Genomic DNA, 27,148 nt, shown 5'->3' with positions numbered 1-27,148 from the left:
ACCCTCCAGTTTTATCCACATAACAGAAAACTGCATGATTTTATCTTTACTTACAATTACATGATACTTCATTGTGCATATGTACCACAAATTCTTTTTTTTTTTTGCTTTTTGGGTCACACCCAGCGATGCTCAGGGGTTACTCCTGGCTTTGCACTGAGGAATTACTCCTGGCGGTGCTTGGGGGACCATATGGGATGCCGGGGATCGAACCTGGGTTGGCCGCGTGCAAGGCAAATGCCCTACCCGCTGTGCTATTGTTCCAGCCCCTGTACCACAAATTCTTTATCCATTCATTTGTCATTGGATATTTGAGCTGTTTCCATAGTCTGACAATGATACTAAGAGCTTCAATGAACATGCACAATAATACACAGATAATAGGTGTATACATGTCTTTTCGAACAAATGTTTTTGTGTTTTGGGATAGATGCCAAGAAGTGCAGCTTCTGTGTCATGTAGGAGCTCTATTCTTTGTTTTTCTTTTTTTTTTTTTTTTTTTAAGAACTGCCAAAGTGGGGCTGGAGCAATAGCACAGAGGGTAGGGCATTTACCTTGCATGCGACTGACCCAGGTTCGATTCCCAGCATCCCATATGGTCCCCTGAGCACTGCCAGGGGTAATTCCTGAGTGCAGAGCCGGGAGTAACCCCTGTGCATCGCCAGGTGTGACCCCCCCCAAAGAAAAAGAATTGCCAAAGTATTTTTCATAGAGTCTGAACCAAACAACTTTCCCCCAAACCATGAATGAGGGTTCCTCCATTTTCTGTATTTCCCTACCCCCAAACTGGCTTTTTTAATCTTTAAATATGCCATTCTCTTTGGTATAGATGATATCTTATTTCTGTTTTGATTGTTATTATTCTTGATAATAATACAGTGACAATGACAATGAACATCTTTTCATAGACATACTGGTGAAATTTATGTCTCTGGAAGAATACATTTTTTAATGGATAGGTTACCCAGACATAACAAATTGCATAAAAAATTGCAAGAGTTTTATATATTTTATATATTTTATCACATCCAAATGAAGGTAAAATTGTGAAACTGAAGTCTTTCACAAAAATGCAGAATACTTTTTAAACAGTTTTTTTGCAAAAATATAGAATACTTTTTAAACAGTTAATATGCAGTTTATTTTCTAGAAATTCAGCCACCATCTATGCTTGAGTGGAGTGACATTTTTTTTTTCTGAAACTTTCTCTAATGTTTCAACTTGGGAAACTCACATCACAGAAGGCAGCATCGCTCATTCTCTTTGAATGTCCATAGAGCCACACACAGGCTTTTGTAAATTTTATGTTGGGTCACTCTCTGATTCTCAGGGCTTACTTCTGACTGTGCTCAAAAGATCACATACAGTGCTGGGGACTGAACTGGGATCAACTGTGTGCAAAGCAAGCACAAGGTGGTGTTCATTTGTCCGTCTCCTGCACCTTCCTTGTCTAACCTCCTTTCTCAACAATGAGTTACGCTGTTTCACTTATATGATCTAATGGAGCAGAATTTCTTGTTCCTTTCATCTCTCTCTCTTTTCTATCCCTTTATCCCCTTCCCTCTTTCTCTATTTCCCTCTACTATGATCAACCAAAAAGACTCAGATTATATGTATTACCTATCATTTTGAAATTGCATTAATATATATTATATAAAACCTAAATGTTTTCTTGTTGTACATTAATGTTTTGATACATTCAGAACAATTTCTTAGCCTTTTGATGTGTGATAATATTTGTGAACAGTATTGCTTCAACACATTCAAATTTGTTTGAAGCATGTAACTGAAAAACTCTAATCTCAAAATAATAAATTTATTCATAGGAATAATTCTCAAAGTTGCCTTTGCAATAGCTTCCTACATAAGATATAAATACATCACAGCATTAGCACACCTGTGATTAAATGTCTTTAATGAAACATTGAAATTTTAGTGCATTCTTTGAATTAACATTCCTGGAGTTGGAATGCAATGTCACCTTAAGGAAATTAACTGAATATACTTGAATATTTAGCTCATGTTTTCTTTGATTTTTCTCCAGCCATTTGTAGCTATCTTTGAGTTCTTGTTTACTTGGTATAAAGCGTATTTATATTTCTCAGGAAAGTAAACTAGTTTCCTTGAACCCTACATCTTATAGGTGTGGGTCTGAAAAACTATTCCTTTTTTTAGGTTTGCATATTCTTTTTTAGTATATATGCTGCCGAAAGGAGCAATAGCACAGCAGGTAGGGCATTTGCCTTACATGTGGCTGACCCAGGTTCTATTCCTCCGTCCCTCTCAGAGAGCCCGGCAAGCTACCAAGAATATCCCATCCACACGGCAGAGCTTGGCAAGCTACCCGTGGGATATTTGGTATGCCAAAAACAGTAACAACAAGTCTCACAATGGAGACGTTACTGGTGCCCGCTCGAGCAAAATCGATGAACAACAGGATGACAATGCTACAATGCATATTCTTTTTATTTTTATTGTTTTTTTCTTTTCATTTTTAAATTGAATTGCCATGAGATGCAATTGCAAAGTTGTTCATGATTGGGTTTCAGTCATACAATGCTACAACACCCATCCCTGGAAAAATACTCTTAACCTTAATTGGGTCAATAATATTCCCTAGATCTAAAGTGAAAGCATTCTTTCCTAAGAATTATGAACCAAACCATAAATACCTACATATCATGAATGAAATAAATTCGATAGGTAAAGAGTGGCTTCATTTACTCCACATGAGCCAGAAACTGTTTTCAGAGAAAGAGAAAATTAAGAAGTAAACACAGGTAATGAAAGTGACTCCCTTATGCTGACAGACAACTTCTGGAATGGACAACTTCCAGAAACTTGGCTGGGTTTTGAGATGCACTCCAGAAAATTAACTACAACTTCTCTTTTGCTTGAATAAAGTTAGCTTATTTGGGCAAGTAAATTAACCTTGCAATTGTCAACTTCTCTTACTTGTAGTCATCAAAAGCTACCTAAGCACCTCTTATTTCTATTAATTTTTCCCTTAGATTGCATTGTTATAACAAGATCTGACATTTCTCTTATTCTTGTCCATTTATTCATTATTATAATTGTGTATTAATATGTGTGTAATAGAGAGAAACAGAGATTGCACATGAGGGAGAGAGACAGGAGAGAGAGACAGAGAAAGAGAGAGAGAAGAACTAAACCAGAAATCTCTGACTTAAGAATACACATCTGAAAAGATAGTCATATTGTGTTGCAAGTTAACATCAAAGTAAAAATGTTCCTAGAAGGTCTATATAGATAACTCAAAAAAAAAGTATCCTGCAGTATGAGCCTTAACCCGCCTCTGATCTCATAAAATAAGCTGCCCAGGCTTCTTGGTGTGCTGCACACATAATATAATTATAAGACAGGTGCATCTGTTCAGAAAGGAATTCTGACTTTTAAAAAAATTTAAAATAAAGCCTATGAGTGCCTAAGAGACCAGGTTTTATTAGGTATTCACCGTCATCTTTCTTTGTCCAGAAGGACACACAATTAAGAATCACAAATGTTCTTAGTTATGAAACAATGAGGCAAGAGGATGAAGGGCACGTCTTGGGGTTTCATCCTTACCCCATAGTGCTTGGATTTTGTAACCTTTCGGGTGTGACTGGCCATGCCCTGAGTAGTCACTGGTCCATTTATCTGGAAAATCATGTCTTCCTTCATAGTAGGAGAGACCCTTTGAGGTGAGACATTTTTTCTTTAGTATTAGTATTATTCATATACCCTCCACAGAAGACCGGTCCGTCTCTATTCCGGGAAGAAAGGCCGTACTCTTCCACCGCGTGAGCAGCTTGGGAAGGGATGCACATGGAGCTGTGAGGGAGGAAGGGAGGAAGGGGGCACCTGCCTAGCCAGCCAGATCAGCCGAATCAACCCTGGTAATCAATGGGGTGACAGGACTGGAGCAATAAGCACAGCGGGTAAGGTGTTTATCTTGCACTCGGTCGACCCGGTTTTGATCCCTCCTCCCCTCTCCAAGAGCCAGGCAATCTACCGAGAGTATCTTGCTGGCACAACAGAGCCTGGCAAACTATCCCTGGTGCATTCGATATGACAGTATCACTGTCATCCCGTTGCTCATCGATTTGCTCAAGCGGGCACCAGTAACGTCTCCATTGTGAGACTTGTTACTTTTTTTTGGCATATCGAATACAGTGATTAGTATTATTTCACTGTATCACTGTCATCCCGTTGTTCATCGATTTACTTGAGTGGGTACCAGTAATGTCTCTATTCATCCCAGCCCTGAGATTTTTTTTTTTTTTTTTGCTTTTTGGGTCACACCTGGCGATGCACAGGGGTTATTCCTGGCTCTGCACTCAGGAATTACTCCTGGCGGTGCTCAGGAGACCTAATGGGATGCTGGGAATTGAGCCCAGGTCGCCCGCGTGGAAGGCAAATGCCCTACCCGCTGTGCTATTGCTCCAGCCCCCCAGCCCTGAGATTTTAGCAGCCTCTCCTTACTCATCTTTCCCAATGACTAGAGGCTCTTTTCAGGGTCAGTGGAATGAAACCTGTTATTGTTACTGTATTTGCCATATCAAATATGCCTCAGGGAGCTTGCCAGGCCCTTCTGTGTCTATAATATTACTATCCTCAAAGAATTATATTCCATTTATATTTCAGGGGTCTTGGGACGAATAATATTCAGACTCCCAAATAGATATAGACAAAGCAATTTTTTTTCTTTTTGGGTCACACCAGGCATTGCAGAGGTAACTCCTGGCTCATGCACTCAGGAATTACTCTTGGTGGTGCTCAGGGGACCATATAAGATGTGGGGAACCGACATTATTTAGTTTTTTTAGTATTATTTAGTTTTCCTTAATATGACAGAAAGTCCAAATAATGCATTAAAATGTACTGATTTCATTTATTTGAGTAAAAGGGTATTCTTATGTATTAGGAACTGTCACTGTCACTCCGTTGCTCGTTTGAGCGGGCACCAGTAACGTCTCTCATTGAGAGACTTATTGTTACTGTTTTTGGCATATCCAATACTCATGGGTAGCTTGCCAGGCTCTGCCGAGCAGGCTCGATACTCTCGGTAGCTTGCCAGGCGGAGGAATTGAACTCGGATCAGCCACGTGAAAGGTGAAAGCCCAAACGCTGTGCTATCGCTCCAGCTTGTATTAGGAACTATATTGTGTTAATATATAAAACAATTCTTTCTGAGTCACCCTTTAATTGTTATGTAGCTTTAATCCTTTAAATGAAAAATGGCTATGATTTCTCAGAGAGGAATATGGAGCTACAATAAATGTATGATTCATCTGTGGTCTCCAGTATAAAAATTAAGCCCTTGCCAGACTTTAGCATAAGTTAGTCCAAATGTTATTAATTATAGCACATGCAATAGACAAAGAATTAAAGGGTACCAAGTAACTAGGCCTGATGTCTACTGCAAGATATATCTTAAAATGTAGTAGAAGCTGTGCCAAACTTTCCTGAGAGAGAAAGGGGACAGATTTAAAATTTTAGTGGGGTTTTTTGTTTTGCTTGTTTATTTGTTTTGCTTTTTGGGTCACACCTGGCGATGCACAGGGGTTACTCCCGGCTCTGCACTCAGGAATTACTCCTGGAGGTGCTCAGGGGACCATATGGGATACTGGGGATCGAACCCAGGTTGACCACGTGCAAGGCAAACACCCTACCCGCTGTGCTATCGCTCCAGCCCCGGGATTTGAAACTTTAAAACTTGGTTTTACATCTCAGAATTCAAGAAGGAAGACTGGATTCATCAACTAAAGATTAAGGAGCACTAGGAGATGGGAATGTAAGGTGTCAAAGGCGTGACACTCAGATTGTTCCTGACCCTAGATTGTAGAAGTGAACAAAACATAAAAGGAAACATATCAAGGGAGATGGGGATATAAGAAGAAACTGATGGAAGATGACAGGGTATCTTGGGCACATCGGTGGGGTAGAAGTGTGATACATAGATATGTCTAAATTATAGAACCAGCGCTGAAAGCTTAGGACCCAAACTACAATAACCAAACTTAACAATGTGCCTATAGGGGCTGGAGAGATAGCACAGTGGGTAGGATGTTTGCCTTGCATGCGACCAACCCAGGTTCGATTATCCCATATGGTCCCCTCAGCACCACCAGGAGTAATTCCTGAGTGCAGAGCCAGGAGTAACCCCTGAGATCACCGGGTTGTGACCCAAAAAGAAAATAAAATGTGCCTATCAAAGAGGCAAGCTGGGGGGTGGGGGGAAAACTGGGCGCACCTGCAGAGGCAAGTTGATTGCCTTTGGATTGGTGTATGTCTGAAAACTAAAGATGAATAACTTTGTGAGTGGAGGTTCCTTAATCTTTTTAAATGTTTAAAATTTTAGATTAAAAAATATATTGACTTCAAAAAATGACTAAGAAGCACTAACAGGATCATGGAGGGTGTTTGCTTTGCACGCAGCTGACTTGGGTTCGATTTCTCCATCCCTCTTGGAGAACCCAGCAAGCTACCAAGAGTATCCCGCCCGAACAGCAGAGCCTGGCAAGCTACCCATGGCATATTCGATATGCCAAAACAGTAACAAGTCTCACATTGAAGACGTTACAGGTGCCCGCTCAAGCAAATCAATGAACAATGGGATGACAGTGCTACAGTGCTACATAACCAGGGAAATAACATGTGAAAGAAAAAGGGACAAAACAAATTTTGACTCCAAAGCTTAAGTTTGAGGATAATTCTCCAGGCCCCATACCCAGCCGATATCACTGGGAGGCCCTAGATGGAGCAGGTGCAGTCTCCCAAGCCTTCTCCAGAAGGAATCCTGTCGACCATGAGGTTCTACAAGCATGGCTCCAGTATGTGCATACCAGGACTATTCCTCCGAAGCAAAACGCAAAAATGGCCATGCGACATTTCCTGATATGCAAAGTGAACAATGAAAAATAAATGATCTAGAGTCTGTCCCTGGAAGGCAGGCTTGAATGGTGGTGGGAATATCTGAGCAAAATATAATACCCCAAACTAGAGAGAGAGTATCTGAGCAATTGACTGCCATAGAGACAAGTAAGGACTGGGATGGAATTGGAGGGGAAAATGGGGATATTGGTGGTGAAAAGTTTGCACTGGTGGAGGGATGGGTGATCGATCATTGTATAGCTGAATATCAAACATGAAAACTTTGTATCTCATGGTGGCACAATAAATTTTTTTTTAAAAAAGCTTAAGTTTTAAAGACGAAAAAGATACTTATGGTTATTGGGTGGCCCCCTTCTTCCCTGAAATAGCTTGGCTTGAAGGAATGTCCCCCCAGATAACAGAGACTCCAAATGAGAACTTCTAACCATGCACAGAGCTGCAGAAATACTGTGCTGAGGGAGTTTCCCAAAGAGTATGGGAGAAGTTGCCAAGCCTTCCTGGAACCAAGTGGATGGAGTCACATCTGTGGTTATGGCAAGGCTCACAGTGTGAACAGTGATAACTAAAAACCCAAATACCTCTGTGAGACCTGTCTCCCCGTCATTAGGATGTAGCAAGGATCTACGGCCAGTTGCTCCCACCAATAGTAAGTAGAATAAGACACCTCGTGAGAAATACTTCTGAGTCAGAATCTTCCAAGCTACCAGCGGGAAGGCAATCCCTGTAGGAGACTAGTTTAATCTTGGCAGGCAGAGAGAAGCAAAGAATGCTGAAAGACTTACTGGAAAAATCCTTGACTAGGACCAAAATAATACCAAAAATGTATTATTCTTACATTTTTCATTCAAAAACAAGTTTTGGTTCTCAGAATAACCAAAGCAGTCTGGAGACCAGAGATGGAAAGCATTGTACTCTCAGACTTTCATCTTTACTAGAAATCTATGGTAATCAAACTGTGTGGTACTAGAACAAAGACCAACTCTCAAATCAATGGAATAGAACTGAGAGCCCAGAGAGAAACACTAAGATGTGTGCGTAGTGAATTTATGACCAAGGGGCTAGAAGAAGCTTTTCAGCCAGTGAATGCTGGGAGAACTGAGAGCCACAAGCAAAAGAATAAAACTGGTCATCTATTTTACCTATAAACAAAATATAATTAAAAACAAATTAAGGGTCTAGATGTTAAACTTATTTGTGTGAAATTCATTGAGGAAAATATATTCAGAACTTTCTGAGATCTTGATCTCAGAGGAGTCTCCAATGATGTGACTGGCATAGAAAACCAGAAATAAATGAGACTAAAACAAAGTGAGAAGCTTCTGTGTTGCAATAGAAATGAGGCCTTAAAAAAAGTGACATCCTGGGGCTGGAGCAATAGCACAGTGGGTAGGGTGTTTGCCTTGCATGCAGCCGACCCGGGTTCAATTTTCAGCATCCCATATGGTCCCCTGAGCACCTCCAGGGGTGGTTCCTGAGTGCAGAGCCAGGAGTAACCCCTGTGCATCGCCAGGTGTGACCCAAAAAGCAAAAAAAAAAAGGGACACCCTAATGATTGGGGTGTCACATCTTACAAATCAAACTACTAATATCCTGGATTTATAAAACATTCCCAAAGCTCAATAACCAAAACATCAGACAACCCCATCAAAAAGTGGGGAGAAGAGTTGAACAGACACTTTCTCAGAGATGACATTAAGGTATCCAGCAGGCATATGAAAAAGTGTGTATCGTCACTTGTAATCATGGAAATTCCAGTCAAAACAACAATGAGATATCAGAGCATTAAAAATGTTTCTATTGGGGCTGGAGTGATAGCACAGCGGGTAGGGTGTTTACCTTGCACACAGCCAACCCGGGTTCGATTCCCAGCATCCCATATGGTCCCCTGAGCACCTCCATGGGTAATTCCTGAGTGCAGAGCCAGGAGTGACCCCTGTGCTTCACCAGGTGTGACCCAAAAAGAAAAAAATGTTTCTATATGAAAAGCAAATATGGAAATAATAAGTATTGTTACAGATGCGGTGAAAAAAGTAGCTGTCATTCAATGTTTGTGGGACTCTAAAATGGTTCAGACTCATTGGAAAATATTCTGGAGATTTCTCAGAAAACTCATTAGAGCTTACATAGAACCCCACAATCCTACCCTTAGGCATTTGCCCTAAGAATACTAAAACTTTAATCAGAAAGGATTCATGTACACCAGTGTTTATCTCTGTATTTGCCATAGCCACTATCTGGAAATACCTCCAGTGGTAAACAAGAAATGAGTAAATAAATAAGCTTTCGTTGATATCCACAATGCAATGAAAATAAGTTTGTAAAGAATTAAGAAAAGAAAACTTTCACTAGTAATGATATAATACTGAAAGGTTGTAGCTTCAAATTTTGGATGGTATTATGCCATTTCAACTCGCACATCCAATTTTGGATTGGAAGATTCACTGTTTAGGATTTTAGCCTTAAAATTTACCATCACTGAGTGAAGAGAAAAAATGTATTCTGCTGCAATTTAGATGAAATTGAAATATATTCTAACTGAATTGAGTCAGAGAGAAAAAGGAAAACGCAGATAATCTCATTCAAAGCAGAGTAGAAAGAAGCAAATTAAAGAATTAGATGATCCCCAAAGGAAACAAACCCTGAAATATGGTCAATGAAACTGGTCTAAAAAGGCGTGGGGTGGGTGAAGGGGGTAGGAAAAGGTCTTTGAGATAACAATGAAGAAATTTGGCATTTCGGTGTTGGGCATGGTATAACAGTACTGATGTATCACTGTATTACTGTCATCCTGTTGCTCATTGATTTGCTCGAGTGGGTACCAATAACATCTCCATTTTGAGACTTCTTTCTGTTTTTGCCATATTGAATATGCCACGGGTAGCTTTCCAGACTCTGCTGCGAGGTATTAGTGTAAAATTATTGGTGCTATCATAAAATGATAAAAATTTTTAAAATTATTCTGAGAACATATCCCATACCAAGCAGTCAAGGTATTTGGCATATATCAGAAAAAAAAATCAAACAAAATCCCTGGTCATGCAGAACTTCCGTTCTATTGACTATAGACAAACAATAAATTACCAACATAAGCAAGAATTAGATCATGTGTGAGAAGGTAAGGGTGAAAATAAGACTCTACTTCAAGGCTTAGCTTGAGAGCAAGAGTGCAGTAAGTTATAGTCTGTATTTCCCATCTGAGCTCCCACAATTCTTTTATGCCAGTTTAGAGTTGCCTCATCATAAGAGTAACAATGAAGACAGAAATGTGAGCATGACTATAGGTCATAGTCTATAAAAGTGACTGTCTAGCCTATGAGTGCCAGATATTGATCATACACACAATACACATGTACAAACAACATATACATATCACGTAAAGTATTTACAAGTCGCACTTACAGAATATACATATACAACAGAACACACTATCACACAACACAAATAAAACAATCACACAACACATATCCATACAAGACACACAATATACAATATTGATAATCACACAACATACATATCAAACACAAGACTCCCACAATACATGTGCTCACTCAGTTTACACGTCGAAGTCAAAGACAGAAGAATTCTAATGCTAAAAATCACATGAAAGAAATATAGGTAGGCTGATTGAATAAAATATGAAAGTCAGTTCTATAGAGGAAATCAATGAAAAGTTTGTAATCTCAGTGGGAGGCTTTCAGATTGAGCCTTTCCAGAATCACAACACTGATATCTAAATCCCCAAAGGGACCTTAGCTCCTAGAGGGGGTTTTGACCATGAGAGTGATTGACAGCTAAAACCCACCTGCACAACTAGACTGAGTGTCTGCACCTGTAACATAATTTCTGATCAAACTCTTATATCTGTTCCTGCTGAACTATGAGGGACATCTGGCATAGGTGTGCCCTGTGTCTTTCTTAACACCTGGTGTTTCCATAAATGTTAAAATTTCATTTCGAAATTGTGTCATTGGGGTTTCAGTTCCAGAATTTGATCTGATGTTGTTAAGACAAACACACACACACACACACACACACACACACACACACACACACAGAACTACTCACTACAGGGAATTTGTTCTCTGATTTTCATCAGCCCAGAGGCAGTGCAATTTGGTTTCTATAGTAAATATCCCACCTTTTAATATGCAAGCATGAAGCATTTTAAGAGGAAAGAAACTTCAACAAAGGCATGCTTTTGAAGTGTAATAAGAAGCTTATATTTTGTTTATTTTGTTCTGATGAGGGTCTTCTATATGGTGCTCAGGGGACCTAGGGTTCATCCCCAAGATTCTCAGACAAGCTACTAGGCAGTTGATTTGAATGTGAGGGTCTGAAGATGTGGTGCTGTTTCAGACTCTGCTGTGCCCGGGACTCCAGAACTAGCCCCATGGTGCTCACAGGGCTCCAGGGTTTACCTGGTGATGCTCTGGGGACCATGTGGGATAAAACTGACCCCTTGCATGTACTATAATCCCTATAGGGTATTTCTGGCCCCAGTCAGTTTATGTTTTAATTAATTGTGCATAAATAACTAGAAGTCCACACTAGTAAACACTTTCTTTTCTTGATTCTTACAAGCTGATTCTTTAGCATGCCAAAAGACTGATTTTGGTGGAAAAGTACAAGAACTAGCAAGCTTTGGTGTTTTTCCAAGGACTTACTAATAAGGGGAGCTCTTGACACTGAAGTGCTTAGAACATCAGGCAGAGTAAATGTTTTCTTTTCAGCAAAATACCACCCCTCCCCTCTAAACACAAATGCAGATGATTTCTGAAAAACCCACATTCCCTATCCCTAAGGGGTCATAAAAACTTGAACCCACATATACACAACAACAAGCTGCTTCCAGTGTTCTTTAGAGTCAAATAAATAAATGAATGGGGTATTTCAGAAAAGAATAAAGAATAGAGACTCCAAGTCAGTTCATTGAGTCCAGAAGTACCTAAGGAGAAATTTGATGTCTGTTTACTGATCTGCAAAGTTGATAACGATAGTAATAGCTGCAACTCCTGTGTTTTGTGATGTCAACAAAAAAGCTAAGCAACAATATCTATGCATGGAGATGCCACAAAGAGCATTAACTCATAGTCAGGAGAGATCCAAGGTGCCTCCAGCTTCAGCCTTTTCAGTTCTGCTTCAAAATTTTAAATAATAAATCTTTCCAATCCAAAATAGGATGTGTGGTTTGAAATAGGATAATATCATCCGACATTTGAAACCAAGACCTTCCACTATTTTATTTCCTTACTTTGTCAAGCATTTAAGATTAGTGTGAAAATGTGCATTATGTCTCGAAGTCTATCTTTCGCCCTCCCCGCTTATCATTAAATTCAAACTAGGCCAAACAAATATCACAAAGGGATTATGAAATAACAAGAGCTGAACAGTAAAGAGAAGAACAAACAATAAATATGCAAATTTTCCAGGATTAAAAGAACATTAGCTTGCTCATAAAATACTCTGAAGTCAAGTGTAGAACATCAAGCTAGCAGGAAAGTCTAGCTAACCTATTTCTTCAGATGGGAGAAAAAAGCAAACCTTTTTATGAGATAATGACCATGCTGTGATCTTCTCTGTGATGCTTCCACACTACAAAGCACTCATTGAAGACTTTTGATATTTTACAATCACTTAGACGAAATGATCACAATAGGTAAATTGTTCACTCCACTTTTTTAAAAGTTAAATCACTAGTAACATGGATTTCTTTTATGACTAAATTTCATTAAGTCATATTCTCAAAAAATATGCCGTCACATTTAGATATAATAATCTATAAATATCATTTTCAGAAGGATATTGGTGTTTGTGTTAGAATATAGTTGCTTTCTCCACTTTCATTTGGTTTTGGGGTAAAAAAGAAAATAAAAACAACAGCAACCATCTTTGCTAATAAGTCAAAAAAATTATAAGTAAATACCATGCTAATAATCAGATCTCAAACACAATCTCTCTCTTTTTTTTTAATCCAGAGTTTCACTGTTACTACTTGAGACCAGAGGATAGTGTGTGGGGAGGTGGGGGAGGGGGAAGTTCTCAAATTTCTTCTTCAGCTGGAGGAGTGGGGAGGAACAAAGAAAATATTAGAAGTTGGAAAAGGTGAATAGAGCCACTCATAGGGAAAGTCTGAAAGACCTAGGGCTCACCCACCTCAACAGGCAAGACTGGCAGGTGTGACCTACATAAAGCAAGTCCCTGCTTATCCCTTGCTTCAGTCTTGGCAATGGGAACCTGCAGTGCAGGGCTCCTGACTGCCTGGGAGAAAGCCCAGACCTCACTGTGTGTTCCAGACCAGGCTTAGGGCCCCTTGACTCTAGATTTCTAAGAGATATCCATCCTTTCTCTTGAAGCTTCTTGGCTCCAGGCAACCAGAAAAAAAATCACAAGCTAGTTTTTTTGATTATGTCCCAATTGTCACCCTTTGCCACCCTTCCTATACCCTTTATGTGATTCTTCTTCCCCAGGATCATCCTAAACTTGGGTCTACTACCTCCTGAGGAGAGTCCAGGGTTTCCCTCCAGGCAGGGGAAAAGGGTGGTTGACTGTCCCTTTTCTGATGGTTGGCTTTGCCTCCCCATCTCAAGGACGCTGAAACCCAGGTATCCTGTAGCCTGAATTCTCACTGTTACTGTACAGGGAGAAGCTCTGTCCCCAACTGACTATAGCTTAGAAAGAACAGATGCTCACATTTGCACCAAATGAATGAATGTTTCCACTAACATGACCCCTTTCCACCACACTTTAAAGGACAGAAGGCCTTTCATAAATTCAGGGGACACGTTTTCTGGGAAACAGACCTAAATTCTCCCCAGCAGGCAGGATTTAGCAATCATTTTTGGACAGCCTTGTTCTAGCCAGTTTCTTGTTTACTTGGGTGATTTACTGAATTTATGGCTGTCGACTTCCTGGGTCAGTGGTTCTCAATCCACATGATACCAACTGCACAGAATAACTGCCTGATGAGTTTGTAAAAATTCCCATAAAGGAGCTAGAGCAATAGCACAGTGGGTAGGGTGTTTGCCTTGCACGCAGCTGACCTGGATTCGATTCCCAGCATCCCATATGGTCTCCTGAGCACTGCCAGGAGTAATTCCTGAGTGCAGACCCACGGATAATTCCTGAGCATCGCCAGGTGTGACCCAAAAAGAAAAAAAAATTCCCATAAAGTCTGCACACTAGACTAATGTCATCAGAACTCCCACATGTTGTGCTCAGGTATCAAATTTTTTTTTCTTTTTGGGTCACACCCAGCGATGCTCAGGGGTTACTCCTGGCTTTGCACTCAGGAATTGCTCCTGGCAGTGCTTGGGGGACCATATGGGATGCCGGGGATCGAACCCGGGTCGGCCGCGTGCAAGGCAAATGCCTACCTGCTGTGCTATCGCTCCGGCCCCATCAGGTATCAAATTTTAAGGCTCCCAGGTAATTCCAGTGTGCATCCAGGCCTTGAACATAGCCTCAGCCTGCCATGTCCCTGGAGGAGGATAATCATATTTAGCATGTGGTTGGTGTGTCTGAATGTAATTGGGGAGGTTCAGTGATGCATCAATACTGTTTTGCTATTTCCCTACACAAGGAATTAGGCAAAACCAAGTTCATTTCCAACTGCTTTTTAATTCAAAGAATGTTTCTCTAGAAAATTCATGTTCTGCATATCCTTTTTAAATGTGCTTCTAAGTGTCTAACTCAAGAGCATCTCTTCACCACTTCTTTCCTAACATTTTTCATTTTCCTGGGTTCCCAGTTTCTGCACTTTGGCACACTACTTTTCACAAATTTCTTAAACATTACAAATGGGGTAAAAAAAAACCTCTACTCTAATATTGCAGTTCAATCATGAATCACGAAATCCCCGTTAATCGTTGATTTCTCAAGCAGGCTCAGTGACCTTTCCATTGGTCCTTTCCCTGAGATCTTAGAAGTCTCTCTCGGCTTGGCCCTCTCAACAATGTCGCACTGGAGGCTCTTTCAGGCTCAGGGGAATGAGATCCAGCTTGTTACTGGATTTAGCATATGATACACCATGGGAAGCTTGCAAGGCTGTCCCATGAGACTAACCAGGTTAGTCTCATGCAAGGCAAGTAAATTCCCATGGGCAGGAAACTCTCAGAAGCTTGCCAATTTCTCCCAGAGGGAGAAGTAGGCTACAAGATATTGTTTCTGGGAGCTTGCTTTTAAGTCTCTCTCTGGATTCCTGGGTTCCTCTGACGGTACCTTCATGCGTGAGGCCTGTCCGAACGTGTGGAGAGGGGTCTTGAGCACAGCTGTAGCTAGGTTCTGGTGGTCTTCGGCTGCCGGGAGCTCTGCTCGGGGTGGGGAGGGAAACTGGAGCCCATCCCCTCTGAGGGGCCCCAGGGAAGACAGCCAGGCATGCAGGCAAGATACTCTCTGCCTGCAGTTCAATAAATTTTAAATTTTGAAGTTGATGATATGTACTGTGAGTGATGTCAGGTGTAATTTCCCACATAATCACAATAGTAAAAATGCAACCCCATGAGTCAGCTCAAGAACCCCCTATGCTAATCTAGATAATGCTTAAACCTTAAGGGAAATTTGTTCAAAAGTGACAGTCATGGCTAAGTCACATGAGAGTTTTAAAATCAGCTGAATCTTATTAGACAGTCAATCACTACCCATGTATTTTCTTTGGGGAAAAATAATCTTGTAAATCTTTGTGTTTAATTTTGTAGATTATTCTTTTAACAGGGACTCTTGGTGATGTCAAGTTTCTCTTCCTTTTTTAGGCAGTCTGCTTAACCATTCCAGAGAAAGAGCTACACCATCCTTCATGAATTTGTACCTTATCATTATATCATATTGAATTTATAACTTGAATTTGTACATTTTCATTATAATTTATGTGAATTAACTTAAATATTATATGCTATTTTATAATCTGTAAAACAACCATTGTACACAATAACTTTTTTTTTGATGGAAGTACGAAGTAGGTCACACCCAGCAATGCTCAAAGCTTACTCCTGGCTCTGTGTTTAGGGATCATTCCTGGCAGGGCTTGGGGGACCAAATAAAATGCTGGGGACCAGGTTAGTCTCATGTAAGGCAAGTAAATTCCCCACTTTACTATCTCTCTCTGTAATATCACTCCATAATATCCTATATGAAAAACTAGCTTGCAGATAATATATACCAATCTTGATTATAATTTCCCATCAGATGTTGAAGTGCTCCTTAATCATGTGCTTATGTGAACTGACTCTGAAAAATTTTAGCTCTCATATCCCTTCAGCGACAGTTTACAGAGATATCACATTGGTCTGTTTTCCTTTCTTTGAGTTCCCTTATTTCAGCACAAGAAAATACAAGGTAATTTGGAAGCTCAACAGATCCATATTCAAATCATTACCCTCTGTTCATTTGACAGCTTATTGAGAAACTGCCTGCTCCCTCTAAACCTTAGGTTCCTTAGGACAAATTAAAAATGCATGAGAAACATAAAGAGGGGCCTGAGCGATAGTAAAGGGGTTTAGGTACTTGCTTGCCTGCTGTCAACTGGTCTGATGCCCAGTACCACAGTTAAGAGAGAACCCTGAGTACAGAGCCAGGAATAGTCCCTGAGCATAGCTCAATGTAGCTCCAGAAACAAATGCAAACAAACAACAAAACCAAACAGGAACACAAAGAATACCTGAAAATTGCCCATCAAGAAGGGTCAGATAACTGCCAGGCTCAGTTCACTAAGGAACCACTAGGCAAGCCCCAGGTAACAAGCCATACCTTCCAGTCAGTGTCTCCAGGACATACTGCAGTCAATCTGCCTAGAGCAGAGATGAGGATGGCAGCAAATGAAGCCTCAGCTAAGCAAAGGTTTACGAAAAATTTCTCCTGGATTTATCAAAGTTCTATTTTCTCACTACCTGTGGGAATAGAATCAGGAAGCCATATCAGTCCATAGAGTGGCAGAGCCCATTCATGACTTTGGATTATGCTGGCTTTGTGGTCCATATTAGAGTATATTAGCAGAAATTACTGAGTAGTTAGTCATCAGAAGCAACACTGTTGCCTCAGCCAAGAAGGGCATCATTGCCAAGGAAGGAATCTTCTTTTTTAACAGCAGCAACAACAAAAAAAACAGAAGTTGAGGTGTTTTTACTTCTAGTCTTTTCCCCTGAAATGATAGAAAAAAGGTAAACTTTCCCCAGACATACATGGTCTAATCCAGAATGAGAACAGAATTGTTATAAGCACATGTCTCTCACCCACTGTGACATCTCAAGGCTGGGACACACACAATGCAATATGAAAAATAATAGATTAAATAAAGGGTTGTAAACTCAGGGGTTAGGGTGTGCCTTGCATGCCTCCCACCTGAAATCATTTGCTGGGACTACATCACATCCCAGCATTGCTTGGTGTGGCCTTGCTGGTCCCTGGCATCCAAGACCTGAACAGAACTGAATTCTATGTCTTAACATTGAACCATGGGCCTGATTAACCAAGTATTGCCAAAAGTGACCCCTGAGTCTTCTAAGGATCATTTTGGAGTTGTTCACCCAAAGAAAGGATTTTGATCTCAAAGATTTCAAGACCTCTAAGAAAGGCCAAACCTCAGAGCACTGACCACACTGATGCTGGCAAGGAATCAGAACAATAGGAATTCTCACCTACAGATGATTTGAAAGAAGCTTTAGCAGTTTCCTAGAGAACTAAACATACCTTCACAATGTAGAAACTGCATTGCTTGGAATTATGCTAAAGAGTTTAAACTTATGCTCACACAGAATTCTGAACACGGATGTTTCTGGGAATTTTATATATAATTGGCCAACTTTGGAAGCAACAAAGATATCAAACACCAGTTGGTGTACAGGTAAATTAAGTGGCATGCTGAAAGCAGTATATTATTCAGCATTCAAATAAAATGTGCTATCAAATCATAAAAAGATATGCGTAAACTTTAAATGCTTATTGTTAAGTAAATAAAGTCTTTCTAGTAAGCCTGTGTATTAGGAAATTTCAACTATATTATAACATTCTGGTAAAGACAAACTTGTGAAAACAGTAAAAATATCAGTAGTTGGGAGTGAGGCAGAATGAGTGGGAGGAAAAGGAACAGGGAGAGCACAAAAGGTATTTTAGGTAGTGAAATTATTCTGAATTCTCTTATAGCAATAGGGAGATGTATTTATACATTTGTTCAAATCCATGAACTCTACCCACCAAGAGTGAATTCTAGTATAAAATAAGGACTTTGGGTGACAATGATGTGTCAATGCATGTCCATTAATTTGAGTAAATATACCTCTCTAGAAAGTTGGAGCCTATTTCTCCTGGGGCATGCTATACATCTGGGGGAATGTGATATATTATAAATCCCTGAATATTTCACTCTTCCCTTGACTGAGGACCTAAAACTGCTCTTGAAAAGTTTCCCTTTAAAAACCATCAGTCATATATGAGAGATGAAAAAATCTAAAAACATACCAAACATACTCTACCACCAGTGAGACTATCAAAGTTTATAAAGTTTTCTACTTTATGGCATGAATAGAGACATGGAAAACCATTCTCACAGACATTCCTGGTAGAGTTATTGGTATAATCTGAGGGCAGGTTTGTAGATAATTTTGAAATATATATATGCATCAAAGGGCTGGAGTGATAGCACAGCAGGTAGGGCATTTGCCTTGCATGAGACCAACCTGAGTTCGATTCCTCTGTCCCTCTTGGAGAGTCTGGCAAGCTACCAAGAGTATCCCGCCTGCGTGGTAAAGCCTGGCAAGCTACCCATGATGTATTCCCTATGCCAAAAACAGTAACAATAAGTCTCACAATGGAGACGTTACTGGTGCCTGCTCAAGCAAATCGATGAATAATGGGATGACAGTGCTACAGTGCTATATACATCAAAATCACAAATGTATGTAAGCTTTGATTCGGCAATTTCACTTCTTAGAATTTACACAATTAATGTGCTTGCTCACCCTTCTGCAAAATGACACAAAGTAAGGCAGATATTACTCATTGTAACCATTTAGTACTGGGAAAAGATTGCAGACAACTGTTTAAAAAAATGATCAGTAAAAGATTAAAAACACATCAAGTTTGATAAAGACATAGAACAAGTGCTGTGATGATTAATTGCATGTGTCAACTTGACTGGGCAATAGAATGCCCAGAGAGCTGTAAATCATTATTTCAGAGTGTGTCAGGAGGGTACTTCTAGGGGAGTAATATTGATGCGTGAGCTAAGTTAAACAGAGGACTGTCTCCAGTGTCCGATGAGCATCATAGTCCTTCAAACTTGCGCAGAGCAAAAAGGCAGGGAGAATAAACTGTGAGATGACTTGGAACTGAATATTGATCATCTTCTGCTATCTGTGGTCATGTTTCTCCAGTCTTCAGACCGTTGGCTTTGCTGTTCTCAAGTCTTGAACTCCACCATCTGCTTTCTTGATGCTACAGTTTACAGATATCAGGTTGTGGGTCTGTTCAGCCTCCGTTATCTTGTGAGTCAGTATCTTATAATAAATATCTTCCTGTATAGAAATTTGACTAAAACAGAGAAAATGTTGAAGAGGATACAAGAAACTACTAATAACCATTATCCATTACTAATAAAGAGGGAAATAGCATTTGGGAAAGTGGAAGAGAGACATTACTAAGTAGATCTTGCATCATGTGTTGTCTATTCAAAGGTCAGTAAATCATGGACTACCTATTTTTTAAATGTATTTCCAAAATCTTGTTGAAATGTCAGACAGAAAAATAAATGTCATTTTAAGCCTTATTTCTGTTCCCATTTTATAACTGAAACAATTAAGCAAAAATAAAGAAGTGGTCCAAGAAGCAAGAGAAGTGAGCCTCTACTTCCATGCCTACTCCAGCCCAGTCTACTTGAAGACATTCTTAGCACTTGCTTGGTTCACAACTGTGGGCTTAATGGATATGAAACAAGAGGAAAGTTTCCCAATATATTTTCAGTTCTCATCATCAAGGAATGTCCTTTCTGAAAATCAATTCCAGATACAATCTACACTGGACCACATAAACACATAAACTCAAATACAGAAGTTAAGTACTGCCTCTGCTATCCACCACCACCAATTCCCAACAGAGGGGATGCTGACTGAGTTTTCAGGCAGCAGATACATCCAAATGCAGTAGAGTCAGACTCCTAACACCACTGGATGGAAGAATTGAGCATTTGATTGTTTGATCATTTGTTTGTTGAACCTAGAGATGTCTCCAGATTCCACACCAGGCAGAACCTCATTTCCAGGGCACCCATAACAGGGCAGGTAAAACTGACACCAGACCCAACAGAACCTAATCACCACCATGCTCACAGCTGATCACCACAGGCTCAAAAACTCAGGTGCACAGCTTTTATGACTGAAATCTCCAGGCTCTCAGGGAGTTGGGAATGAATGACCTTCCCACATTTTCCCATCTTTCCGGGAGCCTGGGAGTCATGCTGACACACTACCTCCAGTGCCATATAAGCTCAATAATGGCCATGATCCAAAGATTCATAACTGAGTCTCGGAAGAAAGCAATAAACTGCAGAGATGCCTCTGGACCCCAAAGTCATCTCAAGTTGTATCACCCTATTTAAAATTTTAGGAGTCCTGGAGAGAGAGAGAGGGAGAGAGAGAGAGAGAGAGAGAGAGAGAGAGAGAGAGATTTCAGAGAGAGAGAGAGAGAGAGAGATTTCACACTTTACTCCACTGATGTACCTAGAAAAACACATCGAATTTCATGGGGTTAAGGTAGAAGGTAGTTGATCTCGGTCAATCAATCAATCAATCAATCAATATAAGTACAACAAGGCTCAACATATAACAACATGTTAGTAATCTCTTATAAAAAGGCTTAATTGCTCCAGGTTGAGATACGTCAATCTCCACACATTTTCTTTTAAGAAAACTTTTTTGGGTCATTTTTAATGCATTATTCATAACAAGCAATGCAAAGTATATTACCTAAGACCTGCTTTGGGGGAAGGCTTGGGTGGTGGTGGAAAATTCAAACTAATGTTAGTGGGAAGGTGTAATGGTGGTGGGGTTGGTCTTGGAATATTGAATGTAATAAATGATTGTGAGCAACTTTATAAAAATAAAATAAAAATGGGGAAAAATGATTGTTGAAACTTTGACCACTCACTTCTGAGAGTCAGTTTTCTTGGCCTCACAGCTGGGATGGCAATACCCAATCTTGCAAGGTTATGAGAAAGATGAATGAGAAAATGAATGTTGAGAATCCAAGACAGAGCTCATTACTTAGGGAAAACTCAGTAAACAGTAACTACATACCCAAGTAAATAACACAATCATCACAGTAGTACAAAAATCATGACATTGTCTCTGTATTTCAGTCACCAACACAAAAATTTTAGAATAAGTAGTTTGCATCATGAATCCCAAATGTGTATGAACTACTTTATACAGTGTTGCTTCTCCATGCTTCCATTGCTTAATCTGAGAAATAAGATAGTAAATAATGATGACCTGCATACGATACACTGATAATCAACTCTCACAAACACAAAATACTCTACTAAGTATTAACTATAATCTTTATTTATTGAGTACCAAGTCCAAACCATTACTAAACATTATTTTGGTCATGATTTTCATGACCTGGCATGGGGCTGGGAGTCAGAGTGAATGTCTGTACTTGGTAGGCTAACACCAAGTCCATGAGACTTTAATTTACAAAAGCTCTGTTTTCCACTATCCTGAGTCATCACATTTGGTTTGTATTCATGTACTTAATATTCATTTAGAACTTTAGAGGTTTTTTTCAATAGAAACTGAGACCAACCCAAACAAATCAAATAAAACAATCACTGTGTCCCAGAAAAACTCAGAGTTTTAAGTCTTCTGTGGCTCTCTCTTGAGATATTCTTTTCCTTACTGACTTGACTCACTCAAGAAATATTCATTGAGCATATGTGGGGCTTCAGACCCAAAATCTGGCCATGGAGAGAAAAATACATATCAACTGGCCCCTCGGAAGGACTCTTACCAAGGATCAGAAAAGAACAGGTGAGGGATGATCAAACAGCATGAGAAGGATGGCATGTTGCCAATAAATAACAAATTAAAACCATTTTTAATCAAAATTATTTCATATGCTACCAAACAGATCTTACCTGTTCCTGAATCAAATAAATAATAAATATATAAATAAGCAGCAACACAAACTTTTCAACTTTATTACCAGAAAATATTGTCCAAGTTTTCATGTGAAGCATCCCAAAATTGTTTGCAATGCAAAAATATAAACTTAATAAACAACATGACAGGAAGAGGACAATTTTTTTTCTGTTCAAAAAAAGGAATCCTCTATCAAATATAATTATATTCCAGTATGAAAATATGAGGGTGTGTGTGGACCATTATCGCTGAATATTGTACACAAAAAATAGGTAAAACCAAAAAGTCTTGCGGTGTGTTGGTAAAAATATAAGAAGAAAAGACCTGGTGAGCAATGAAATCTGGTCAAATAAGGTCCTAAACTTCAGAAGTGTGCTTGGCATAGTTTTGTAAGAAATGATTGTCCTGATAATGAATAACCAAAATCAACAAGACACTGAACCCTAAAGGGCAGAATAGAAAAGCAGAAGGTTTCCTTTTTCAAGTATCAGATCAGTCCCCTTCCAAAAAATGTTTTTTAAAAATTTTAAGTTCGCTTTCAAAGTCACATCGAAGAGAGGGAAACTGTATAGATTCTTCCAATGTAAAGTCCTGCATTGGGTAAAGTGGGGGGGGAAAGTGTTTCTACAGTACTGAATGTATAAATTTATGTTTTTCTCTAGATTGGCTTCAAAAAAGGCTCCCAAACCGGGGACTGAAGAGATAGTATAACGTGTAGGGCCCTTGCTAGACCTGAAATCAATTCCTAGCTTCCCACGTGGGCCCTAACCACTGCCAGGATTCCTGAATGTAGTCAGGAGAAAGCCCTGAGCACTCTCAGGTGTGCCCCCAAACAAACAAACGAAATGGACAAAAACATGTCCTGAGCTTTGACCCACAATACCATTTCTCGTAAATTAATCCAGGAAAAAATAATCACAGTGATAACAAAGTTTATCTCTAAGGGTGTTGGGATTTAGTAATGTTTAAATAAAGGTAACAACCAAATGTTTACCATCTGACACATGAATTTATAACATGATATATTATAAATTTTCAGAGTGATGTGATGAAAAATCTTTTGGAGAAAGAAACGTATCACCATGACCAACCATTCACCATTCAGGGTCTAGCTGAGAGGGACACTGGATAGATAAGTTTTTTTCTGATGTAAATTCTCAGAGAAAAATACCCTGATTGCAATATCTATGTTTCAATCACAGACTTTACATCTCATCTCTTTATTTAGCCAGACTCACTTTCTCTAAATTTGATTTGAAGCAGTGAACAGAGCCTGCTCATGTATCTGTTGAAGTGGATTTAATAGACCTGTGCCCTGATGGGTCTGTGTGTTAAAGACTTAGTCATTCCCTGACAGTCCCCAAAGAGCCTAAACAGCACCAAATTCTCAGACAACCATTGGTCCCTTGCCTCGTTGGCCAAGTATTTGCTGGGATTGACACCGAGCAGAGTTTGGGAGGTTCCTGGAAATTAAGAAAATAATGATAATGATAATGTTGACAACTGCATGTTGAGTGAAGATGGTTCTAAGTATCTTTTCTAATTTGTTAGACTAGTATTAAGATCAAATTCATCCTCTCCCCTCCAACACAGCCTTTATTCCTTCTTTTATCTCGCAGATCCACACTTGGCAGAGACAGTGAACCTTTTCTCTGCCTCACAGACATCAGGCCTCCAGTACCTGGGCACTGAGCACTTGAACAAACCAGCTACTCTAGCTCCAGCCTTTGAAGGGAAGCTCCAGGTTTCCATTACTTTTTCAAGCCCATTAGAAAAAGGAGCATAAGAGCAAAAGAAATAGTGCAGTAGTTGTCTTGCACACGTCCTGCCCAGGGCTTAATTCCCTCTACCCTACGCAGGCACCCAAGTAACCCCAGAGTGATCCCTAAGCACAAAGCCAGGAGTAAGCCCTGAGCACCACCAGGTGTGGCCCCAAAATTCAAGAAAGGAAGGCAGGGAGAGAGGGAAGAAAGGGGGGAGGGAAGAGGAAGAAAATATTTATAAATCCCTAGTCATCAGGGAGATGCAAATCAAAACAACAATAAGATATCATCTCACACCACAGAGACTGGCACACATTCAAAAGAACAAAAGCAACCAGTGCTGGCGTGCATGAGAGGAGAAAGAGACTCTCCTTCACTGCTGGTGGGAATGCTGACTGGTCCAGCCTTTCTGGAAAACAATATGGAGTGTCTTTTAAAAACTAGAAATTGAGCTTCCATATGACCCTGCAATACTACTTCTGGGGTATATCTTGAGGATGCAAAAAAGCACAGTAGAAATGACATCTGTACTTATATATTCATTGCAGCACTGTTCACAATAGCCAAAATCTGGAAACAACCCGAGTGCCCTAGAATAGATGACTGGTTAAAGAAACTTTGTACATCTACACAATGGAATACTATGCAGCCATTAGGAGACATGAAGTCATGAAGTTTGCTTATAAATGGATAGACATGGAGAGTACCATGCTGAGTGAAATGAGTCAGAAAGAGAGGGACAGACATAGAAGGACTGCACTCATTTGTAGAGTATAGTATAACATAACATGAGGCTGATACCCAAGGACAGTAGATACAAGGGCTAGGAGGATTGCCCCATAGCTGGAAGCCTGCTTCATGAGCGGAGGGGAGAAGGCAGATGGAATAGAGAAGAGATCACTAAGAAAATAATGGCTGGAGGAAACAGTTGGGATGGGAGATGCATGCCGAAAGTAGATAATAGACCAAACATGATGACCTCTCAGCGTCTGTTTTGCAAGCCATAATGCCCAAAAGGAGAGAGAGAGTATGGGGAATAGTGTCTTCCATGGAGGCAGCGGGAGGGTGGGAAAGGGGGGCTATACTGGGGATGTTGGTGGTGGGGAATGTGCACTGGTGGAGGGATGGGTGTTTGGTCATTATGGGATTGTAACCAAACATGAAAGCTTGTAACTATCTCTCAGTGATGCAATAAAATTTTAAAAATAAAAAAGATTTGCAAGATTTGAGAAAAAGAACATGTTTAGAGGAGTCTGTGTATATTTGTATGTTGTATATAAGTCTGTGTGTGGTGTCAAGGAATCAACTGAAGCTCAGCCATACATTAAGTCACATTTGCTATATCCCTAAGCCTCTTTATACTGATATATATATTCTTTTTATTTTGGGTTTGGGGGCCACACAAGATGTGCTCAGTTCTTACGCCTGGACCTGTGCTCAGGATTTGCTCCTGCTGGTGCTCAGAGGACCGTATGTGCTGTAGCTCCAAGCCGGGTGGCCTGCGTGCAAGGCTAGTGCATTCCCCTCTACATGATCTCTCTAGCCCCACTGCTCATACTATGGAACTTAAAAGATTACATTTAAATCCTTCACTGAGGGAAACATGTACAAGTCTTGCTAAATAATTTATAGGTTCAAATATTAACAATGAATGTCTGTTACTAATAATACAATGCCTTCTGTTAAACACTGAGACGAATTGCATTCTTCTAAAACTACAGAGCCTTAACAGAAAGTGATAAAATCAATCAACTCTGACAGCAGCAACTGAATTTATTAAAGACTTTATTTCTAATTCAATCAAACTTAACCTCAGAATTTAACAAATGTTACATAACTATTTATGACTTATAAGTACCACATAGCATATAAGAAATATATCATATATCTTGTATATTTCATAGTCTTCCATAGAATAAAACTTACATAACCGTAGATGATATGACTCAAACACATCTTGGGATGAAATACGCCTACAGAGACAGATAACTTCAAGAAACCTAAAAATCTTGTTTCAACAAGTAGCGAACCATTATCAGCTTTCTTAGATCCCATTTGCCCCTGCTAAATGCTTCGTCAATGAATGCTCCAGTAAACAACCAGGATAGAAGACAAGCATACAGAAAAATCAAAGAGCAAGTGAGCAGCCTACCTTTTCCTCTTAGCCTCTTGGGGGCCTCTGGGAAAGAAGGCTGGGAAGGGCTCACTTCCCAGTAACCCTCGGAGGGTCTTTTTCTGTGCCTGAAGCCAGCCACTTCTTACCCGGAGAAGAGAGTCAGGAATGTGTGCTGTTTAGATAACATGTGTTACACACACACACAGACACACACACACACACACACACACATGTCTGCTTTTGACTTTCTCAGTTGCCTAGTTCTCCCACAGAGTTAGGAAAAACCAAGAGTCAGTTGGTCATTAAAATTCAACAACAGAAGTTTACGGAAAAATGGAGCTGGAGCAATAGCACAGCGGGTAGAGCATTTGCCTTCCACACAGCCGACCTGGGTTCAATCCCCCACATCCCACATGGTCCCCTGAGCAGCACCAGGGGTAATTTCTGAGTGCAGAGCCAGGAGTGACACCTGTGCATTGCTGGGTGTGATCCAAAAAGAAAAAAAAAAGGAGTTTATGGAAAAATCTCCTAAACACTAGAGTGCATTTATGAATTCTGGAGCACAGAATTCACTAGAGCCTAGCCTGAGCTTTTCCTACTCAATTACTTGAAGAGGGCAGAGGAAATATTCACAAGTGCACTATGCAAACAGGATCTTCTTGTCACGAGGCTCATAAGAACTGCCTGAGCCACCTCCAAGCACCGACTATGCCTCCAACCCCCTGACTACTACTTAAAAAGAAATATTTACTTTCAAACAAATATAACACTAAATTTATCCAAAGATGTCATTTGAATAACATTCTATAATCAATTAACACGATCTGCGTAAGTCTAGACTTATGCTTGACTCAGATTTTCCTGGAATATTTTATGAAAGAATTCACATATTCTAACTTGGTTTACATTTAAGAGTCTATTTTATGTGGTTTTGATCCATGTTTTTACTATACGTCACAACTGGTGATCAAGGAGAATATCAAGTAGCAAGCACAATGTGTATGTGTGTGTTTGCATGTGTGTACATGGGGTGTAAGCATGTATATCTACTTACAATTCTATCTTGGCTCTCTCCACATATGGTTTCTTAAAAGGGGGGCTTCAGTGGACCATAGAGATAGTACATGGATAAGGCACTTGCCTTGCACTCCTCCTACCTGGATTCAATCTTCAGCATGGCAGAGGGTCCTCTGACATTCCCAGGGGTAATCACTGAGCATAGAACCAGGAGGAAGTTCAGAGCACCACTG

The 27,148-nt window shown here is 39.9% G+C and overlaps 1 protein-coding gene across 1 annotated transcript in view; it reads right to left on the bottom strand.

Annotated features, from left to right (window-relative positions):
• Positions 1 to 25,970, bottom strand: part of IL1R1 (interleukin 1 receptor type 1) — an 81,019-nt gene extending 55,049 nt beyond the window's left edge. Inside the window, exon 1 of the mRNA XM_055121482.1 lies at positions 25,935 to 25,970. The gene's annotated coding sequence lies outside the window, so the exon portion shown is untranslated. The remainder of the gene's footprint in view (positions 1 to 25,934) is intronic.
• Positions 25,971 to 27,148: the final 1,178 nt, after the last annotated feature.

Source organism: Sorex araneus, chromosome X (genome assembly GCF_027595985.1).
Source record: "Sorex araneus isolate mSorAra2 chromosome X, mSorAra2.pri, whole genome shotgun sequence".
NCBI lineage: Eukaryota > Metazoa > Chordata > Mammalia > Eulipotyphla > Soricidae > Sorex > Sorex araneus.
This window is presented reverse-complemented; position numbering and strand designations above follow the sequence as displayed.